This window comes from Limulus polyphemus, unplaced genomic scaffold (genome assembly GCF_000517525.1).
Source record: "Limulus polyphemus unplaced genomic scaffold, Limulus_polyphemus-2.1.2 Scaffold945, whole genome shotgun sequence".
Classification (NCBI taxonomy): Eukaryota; Metazoa; Arthropoda; class Merostomata; order Xiphosura; family Limulidae; genus Limulus; species Limulus polyphemus.
In genome coordinates, this window is record NW_013666555.1 from 126,044 (window position 1) to 135,524 (window position 9,481).

The window sequence follows — 9,481 nt, forward strand, 5'->3', positions numbered from 1 at the left end:
ATTTGGACAGGAGAATGGCCAACTGGTTAGCTTTAGGGAATATTTACTCAGAAGAAAGTCAACCTGATAAAGCCATCGAGGTTCTGTTCACATCAATTTTAGATTTAGAATATCATCAAGGATGAAGCCACCAGTGGGTTTCTTCAACCAATTAATCAATGAGAATTCTCACAATGACAATAAAGGACAAGGGATAATTTTATCTTCGTAACATAAGCCGCATAAAAGAAAACCATCAAAATAGATTTGGTGCTGGACAATGTGGGAATAGTAAATGAAAAATATAGATATTACTTTGTTAATCAAATTTTTTGATTGAAATATTCTGTTTCACACTTTTAATTAATGATTTGATAATGGTAATGTCTATATTTATGAGTATTAATTTTATTAATTGTCAAGAATTATCATATTGTTAACCATAGGAGTTTAACTTAACTTCAATGTTTTTCTTTGTATACTAGTATTGTTCAAGGGACACCACAATCTAGAGAGGAGAAAGTATTGTAGGCTACGTTGTTTTTAATTATACGTTTATGTTATTGGTTGTCTAGAGGGAGTTTACATGTCACGTGATGTGCACGTGGCTTACTGTTTGAAATTTTCATGAAAGTTTAGAAAACAATTTGACCGATATAAAACGCGAATTAAAGTAGATAATTTTTGATTTTGTGAGTTTCATACACTTAATGGACGATTATTGATTACTGAGCTATCATATTTGTTTCTATGTTACTTCAGTGATTTGTAGTGTGTTCTTATGACGATTTGGTTTGTTTTGTTTTGAATTTCAGGCAAAGTTACGCGAGTGCTATCTACACTTCTTGTGACGAAGTACAATAGATGTGATAAAGGTCGTACGTACTATAGAAATTATTAAGTAAATTAATTTGTTGTAATTTAGCATCTTCTGTGAAGTTAAGCCTATCAATGAGCATTAGTTACTTAAGCTAACTAGTAGAACTTATAGTCGAAGAAATAAAACGCTTTCGTTATCATTAAGCAGTCTAGACTTTGTATTTTCTATTCTCCTTTTTACCATACAATCCAAAATAACCAGCCTAATAAGAAAAAGCATTGAAACATTGTTTTGTAAAACAATATATCATTGGAAATTAAGGTATGTAAGAAATTAATATGTAATCTTTATTTAAATAATTATTCTACTCAATATAAAAAATAAACATATAAACTTCATACCTTTACAGTTAGAAAATAATAAGATTTAAAACTTGTCAATTTTTTTTTATGAATAGAAATCAACCTTTAGCCAGGACATATTTCTTCCACTGCCCATGTACTCGCTACTTGTAAAAGTCGATATATCTAAACGTAACGCAAGCTCACGTGGTTTTGAAGACACGCGCTTCCCTGTAGTTTTGATAATCAAGCGAGGGGTGGCGCAACGAGAGTGCAGAATTTGAAGTAACAGCATTGGCAGTGTCTAAGATGGCGACGTCTACGTAGGTGGGTTGCTAAATTTAAAAGACCTCGTGCTCTGTGATAAGTTAAACAACTAAATTGATGATACCATCAGCGGAATGTTACTGAGTAAGGTAAGTAGCAGCTTGCTTGCGATGGATCTAGGTCTGTATGTCACGAGTTGCACGTTTTTTAATTGGGTCAGAGACTCAAAGTCAAAGGCTTAAATGATGTGTAATAAAGTTTGTGTACAGCATGCAAAAAGTACAATTTACAAATTTGCTTTATATCGTTAGCAATTTTATAAAACCGGTTTAAAAAATGCTTCGTGTAAGAAATGTAAACATGAGACTCCACACAAAACACAAGCAAAAACCTATTATGCAATTTTAATAATGTTATATCACGTACCGGTAACACTGGACTCGGGCTCCTCTTCTCGCTGTAGGTTGTTTAGTATTCTTGTCATAACGTGTTTGATAATCGGAGCCTTGGAAACGCTATTTCAGTTAGTTTGTTGTGTAAAGATAGATGTGCTTGCTCAAATAACCAAAATATTATATATTTAATTTTGCAATGTGTAAAACATACATTGTTAGAAAATAATATGGTCTGCTCTTTTTTTTCGTTTAGTTTCGTACACAGAAAAATATTTTTTCACAGATACTAAAGAGTGAAAAGCGGGCACGGCCCTGGACGCTAAACTTTCGATCTGTTTAACCTTGTACCGTTGGCTACTGCTACAGTTTTTGAACAGAGATTGTCGCATGTCTGTGTGTGTGGGTGGGAACGCAAGCCTGGGTAACGTGCGTGCCGACTAGACTGATATTGGGTCGCACAGGGATACCGTTTGACGTCAGCAAATCCCGCGTTTGTTTTATTGATACTCGAGTATCCTAGATTCCGAAGATTGCAAAGTAGCTTTGCTAATCTGATTAATCATTAAATGTATAGCGACGCATAACACTCGGACGCTTTTTGTACATTTCAGGTGTTTGTGCGTGCAGCATTATAGCTAAGTTACATCTTAAAAAAATGATCAACACCCACCTACCCACATTCTACAGTTACAGTAAGTTCTGGGATTTCCAGGCTCATTAGGTGTTTAAGCAAAATAAAAAATGAAACAGAACATATAGGAAATACACACCATATACCAAAAAAATGACTACGATATATATTATATATGTGTTAGTATATATATGTGTACAGCTCATATTTCATTCCCAGAGCATATTTACATATTTCTGTGTATTTATAGACATGAAAGTGTACACGTAATTTGAAGATGTCACATTTATCAAACTGTGTAAAGTTCTAAATAATCACCTTGGTGTTCGGTACAGTCTCTTATACTTACTGACGTGTGCGCTAACCTCGTAACTGACCTTGAAACTTATCTGTGGTATGGATAGGATTTGTATTGGCACATTAGCGTTTTGATACGTTTCCACAGCAGAGTAATTCTGTCAGATCTTTTCAAAATATAGAATTAGTGAGCAACTAGTAAACAAAAATGTTAAAAAGAAACTTCTATCTGTTGTTGATTTTTGGAACGTCAACCACCAGGTAGGGTTTTAACTCATTAAAAAGTTTGATTATCAATAACGTTTGATCAAAGCTAGCTACTTACACAGATTATGTAGCTACTTTAATACACCGGTCCAAATGGAAGTATGCATTGTCACGAAACAAAAACTTATAAAGATTAGAGTAAACACTGATTCATCAGTTCAGTACCCTTGCTGTTATCGGTGTTTTCGATGAGAACAATGTTTCAGTGCTATATCTTTTAATGTGTAATAATTAAGAGGAAGTGGGATTTGAATCGGTCAGTAAAATTGAAATGGCCATAGCAGTGTTCTTGTTAATGACGTAACAATACTGCATATACTATCAAATAATATATGTAATCGTGAGTCAAGTTCTCAGCTTCGTCTTTGCAGTAGTTGTCTGAAATGTTTACATTCAATGTTAAGAAGCAGAAGCTCCTTGATATGTAAGCTGTCGTTTAGAAGTTACTTGATATGCATGCTATTTTTCAGTAGCAGAAGTAGATTGATTTGTAAGCTATCGTTCATGAGCTGAAACAGCTTGATTTAAAAGATATTATACAGTAGTAGTAGCAGCAGTTTTTCTGCATGTTCGTAGTGTTTTCAGTTAAGGGCAAGCTTGTTCAAGACGTAGCTTTTTTTATTAATTGTTGGGAAATAGTTTAATCTATTTGTTCAGTGTTTAGAAATACTTGATCTATTTGTTCATTGTTTAGAAATACTTGATTTATGTGACAATTTTGAAGAAGCAGCTTGATCTCTATATTCATTGTTGTGTGAACTTGATGTTTATTGTGAAAGAACATCTTTATTTACATATTCATCAATAAACAGATTGATTAATATATTCCTTGTTAAGAAACAGCTTGATCTATATGTTCACCAAGAATTAACTTGATCTATTCGCGCACTCTACACAAAGTGCAGCTTGATGTCTCCTTTTAGTGTTAAGAATCATCTTTATTTACATGTTGATATTTAAGAAAATATATTTTTTTCATTCCCAAGAAGCAACTTGATCTAAATTACTGAGAAGCAGTTTCGTGTCTGTAGCATGATTATTGTTCATTAATAAGAAGCACTTTTATGTATTTGTTCATTGTTACGATAAAGCCTGATCTTTTGTGTTTATTTTTAAAAGTAGCTTGATCTAAACTGTCATTACTGAGAGGCATGCATCTTGATGTATGTGTTTAGTGTTAAGAAGCAACTCTGTTGTTGTCTTCCTTTTTAAGAGCCATTGTGATCTTTAAGTTTTTTCTTAAGTGACTTCATCCATATTTCAATTAGTGAAAGTAGCTTGATATATATATTCATTCTTAAAGGATTCGTGTAAGAACTTGTTTTGCAGCAGAAATGTAATGTTTGGGGGTTATTTGTGAAAACGTGTCACAATTTTTTAAATGCAACTTAAATGCTAGAAAATAATGAGAAGTCCTCGATATTTTGTTACGCTTCAAATATGCATACTTTCCGAAAACACTTACTAACTTCGGCGGATAGCGTCACGAGTGTCAGTCGTATGCATAAGCCAGCTGTCATAAGGGCCACTGACTTTAGTGTGAGGATATATAGTAATAGTTTGGGGAATCCAGTGGCAAGATGTTATACTGTGTGGCTTATAGGTGCGCTAACAGAAGCAAAAATGGTTGAGGAGTTAGTTCCATTTTCCGGCGGATCCTTTAAGAAGAAAGATTTGGAAACATAACTTAAACAGAGTTAATTCACTTTAACCAAATATAATGAGCAAATTATGAGCGGGAACCAGTGTAAAATGGACTGTTATAACCAAATTATGACATGTAATGTATTAACCAGTTTGTGTTACCAAGTCGTTCTCTGTTTACTTCTTCCTTCGCCTCAAGAATATTTATACCTCTCACTCTGTGAATCTTGAGTGGAAACCCCTTCTAGAGGCTCAGATTGATAAGGTTAAATCTCAAGGTTATCATTATGTGCATCCTCGAACTACATCTCTAAAATCCAGCTTGATTCAATGCGGGATGACAACCCAAGCTCTTTACGTAGAACACCTTATATGTCGTCAGGTCACGCAATTTGCTAACTCATTAATTTAACTTTCGTGTCGAGCGGAAAACACATAATTGCAAAATATCAAAGGTTTTTTTTCTTTGTTACTGCTTTATGGCCTTTAGGTTACATTTTGAAGAAAAAGAGGTCATGTTATAATAGACTCTAAACATTACATTTCTGAAACAAAAAATCGATTTATAAATTGTTCAAGAAGTAGTTTGTTTTATATGTTTATTGTTAAGAAGTACCTTAGCGCACGTGTTTCTTCTTGGGAAATAACATATTCTCCATTTTCATTGTTAGGAAGCGACTTGATCTGTATGATTGTTGGTGTGAAAAGTTGATCTGTATGATTGTTGGTGTGAAAAGTTTATCTGTGTGTGTCTATAATTTTAGTTTCTTTCTCAGAGATGTGTTTTGATTAGGCTAGTGACTGAACTACAAGCAGTGACTTCACAGTCGGATATCAGCAGTACATATGATATTTTAAACTTGTGTATTTCGTTTTCTAAGGACATTACTAACATTATTCACACTTTACAAATGCATTAATAACGTTATGCACGCAGCACAAATGTAAAAAAAAGTGTTATGTATATTGTATAAATGCATTACTAACATTATGCACACATTACGAATACACTACTAATTTCATTATAGTTTACAAACACCTTTACTAACATTATGCATATTTTACAAATATATTTCTAACACCATGCACACTTTACAAACACATTACTACTATTATGCACGCTTTACAAATGCATTGCTAATATTATGCATATTTTACCAATACACTACAAATATTATGTGCATTTTTCAAATACATTACTATTATTATTTACTAGCCTATTCGGAGCAAAATAAAAATACATCTTTTAAATTTGTATATTCATCTTTTTATCTCACTCTATTATAATACTTTACTAGACAGAAGAGTAGTGTTTTAACTAATTTATATGATGAGCAAACTAGCTTGTTAGTGTAGCTCTTCCTTTTTTTTTTATGAAGCAGGTGTCCCGCAAGGAGGGATAGTTACAGTGCCTTGCAAAGTGCCCTGCAAAATTTGTACATTTTTTTGTCATCTGAACTTGCAATCATGAAACTGAAAAAGCTAAAAACAAACAAACTGATATAACGTAAGTAAGTTAGATTTTTAAAGAAAATTATAATATTCTCAATTGCATAAGTATTCAACTCCTTTACTACAGCAACCCTAAATCGGTTCAGTTTCGAAAGATTAGTTTGAAAGGTCACAAAATTAGTATAATAGTCTCTGTCTGTGTGAAATCATTATATTATAATTATCATTATAAGACTTTACTAGACAGAAGACTAGTGTTTTAGTTACTTTATATGATGAGCAAACTAGCTTGCTTATGTAGCACTTCATTTTTTGTGAGTAAGCGAATACATAACGTTGCAGTAAGTAACTTGTTCCGATCGGAAGTTAATATTCACTTCAATGTTTATTACAACTTACAAGGACAGAAGGTTAGGAAAGAAGTGGGCTGTAGTTTTCTCTAACCCTACACTATGTACTATTTTTTTTTACCCATGTAAACAACCTGCAGAGTATGAATATAGAGCACAGGCTGGAAAAGCAACAACAAAAAGTCGAAATAAATACTTTCTTACCCACTTGACGTATCAACTGATTTACAAACCGTCTAGAAATGTGTATGAATCAAGTTTCAATCCAAAACATGCTCGTGTAGAGAATATTTTAGGATTAAAGTCATAGATTAAACTAGAGAAAAAGAGTAATATATATGTTGATTTAAATTATTAAGGTCGAGGCTACACACATAAGCATAGAAGACTAATCCGTGTTGGCATACGTTTTTCAGGGACAAGGTCACACATAGCTAGAGATGAGTAATGCGCATTGATGTAAATTAATCACGGTAAATGTCACACACACAACTAGGCAACAGTAATATGTTTTGATATAAATTTATTAGGGTCATATACATAAGTAGAGAAAAGTGGTCCGCATTGACCTACGTTTCTCAAAGACAAGTTCACACATATATAACTAGATAGTAGAAATGCTTATAACTCGCTTACGATTAGAGCAAGCTATTTATTTAGAGAAAAATTAAAAATCGCCGTGGAAATTATCTAAATAACCATATTTTTCTTACGTTTCTACTTATTAAGATTAGAATGCATTGTTTCAATAGTTGGATGTTTTTAAAAATATTTTACTTTTCTTTTTTGTTACATACAATATCTACATATCAATAAAAAATAAACATATGAATATAAAGAAGTTTCCGCGAAACTTAATCTGCTTATTTGTGGAAAACTCCTCAATAACCGTGACCAAAATTTTCTATATATATCAATAAATATAAATAAACAAAATACAATTAGGCGGAGTTATATTAGAAATCCAGCTCAATCATCATTTTATATTAACGTGTATCTGAAATCAACAACTTATTGATCATAACGCAAAACATATCCTGTAATTCTATTGTACTTTATCACAAACATAGCAATAACATAGATACTAAAAAAAAGTTAAATTAATGATAATATTAAAACTACTTAAATATTTAACTATTTAATCTTTTAATTTTTTTTAACTCTGCAATTGTGTTTATATTCCATAACTTCCTGTGGAGTTGGTCCATAATATATGGTATTTTATACTCTTTTTACTCTTGTTCCATAGTTATTATTGTAATTTGGAATTTCTTAATACTTGTTTTTAAATGTTTTAATATTATAAATATGATTTTCAGTACTTTATGATTTAAACTATAATAGGAATTCAAAATTATTATGTATTTATAAAGTGCATTTGCATAAATAAACTGATTTCGTATAATTTCATTTGTTAATGTAACATTTGCATTAAGTTTGTCATTTTTATTTAAGATTATCATCTTAAACATTCTTTTTTGAATTAATTAATTTTTTAAGGTGAATATTTCTTGTTGAACCGTACATGATCAATTCATAACATATAACAGATTCTGCTAAAGATACATGAATTATTCTTTTTTGCATTAATTAGTAAAATATTCTGTGGCCTCCATAATTTTGCTGTAATAGGTCTTAATTTGTTGCAAAACATAGTTATATGTTTGGACCAACTGAAAACATAATTTATAATTAGCCCTAAGTATGTCCTAGTATTAACATTCTCTATATACGAACATTTACAATCAGAATACTGCTTATTATCCACAAATAAATGTTTATATTTATTACGAAATCTTTGATCATAAATCTGTAAAAATGTTTTGTTAATAATATTTGTATATTGTGAGTGAATTATCATAGTTTTTGTTTTATCATTATTCATATACATGTCATTTATATTAAGCCAATACCTTAATTTATTAAAATCAACTTGTAAAATTTCTTTGCCAACTTCCACATCAACATGAGTTACAGTTAAAGCTGTATCATCTGATATTGATATATTTTACTCTTTAAACCTATATTTACAATATCATTAACATGTAAATTAAATAGTAGGGGATCTAAAATAGAACCTTGTGGAACACCATATTTTATAGTCATTGGATCACTCATCATTTCTTCAATTCTTGTTATTGCAACCCTATTACTCAAATAATTTATCAACCAGTTATGTAACCTTACCCCTATATCCATCATGTATAGTTTATCCAGCAGTATTTTATGATTTAATATATCAAAAGCTCTATTTAAATCAAGAAATAATACAAGTACCTTTTTATTTTTATCTAATTGTAAATTGACATCATTTGAGAAGTTTTTTAATATTAATGTGGTACTGTTATTTTTAATAAACCCATATTGACACTTGTTTATAATGTTTTTTTTTCAATAAAATCCAACATTTTGTTGTATACCTACCTTTCCATTATTTTTTCAATCACAGGTAAAATGGAAATTGGTCTATAATTATTGAAATTTTTTTTCCTGACTTGTAAATGGGTATTATCATTGATATTTTAAGTCCATCGGATATTTTCCATTCTTCATAAATTGAACTTAATAGGCATGTTATATCTTTTGCAAATACATTAATGCATGGTTTTATGTATCTTAATTGCACACCATCAATTTCTGGTTCTTTGTTAATATCCATTAAATTTACTATATTAATAACTTCTTCTTCTGTTATTGGAGGGAAATAAATTGTACTAGTCTGTGAGATTACACTCTGAAGATACTTTTTTGCTATTTGTAACATAATTAATATTATTTTCATTATTTTGGTTACTTTTTAGAGTATTTATCTTATTTATAAACTCTCTATTAAAATTATTTACCAAATCTGTAGTACTTATATTTGACTGATAAAATTTTGCTTTATTTTTTCTTCAAGTGATCCACCACTTATATGATTATTTACTAATTCATTAATGCATTTCAAAGTTTCTTTACGTTTTGTCATATAATAATTCTTTTTTTTGTCTTTCTTATAAAACACATTACAGAATTTCTTCATGCTTTATAAGCTGCTT

The 9,481-nt window shown here is 30.7% G+C and overlaps 1 protein-coding gene across 2 annotated transcripts in view; it reads left to right on the forward strand.

Annotated features, from left to right (window-relative positions):
- Positions 1 to 1,455: 1,455 nt before the first annotated feature.
- The window catches only part of LOC106461370, a 78,844-nt gene continuing 70,818 nt past the window's right edge, over positions 1,456 to 9,481 (forward strand). For both annotated transcript variants that reach the window (XM_022388316.1, XM_013921188.2), the window contains exon 1: positions 1,456 to 1,556. The gene's annotated coding sequence lies outside the window, so the exon portion shown is untranslated. The remainder of the gene's footprint in view (positions 1,557 to 9,481) is intronic.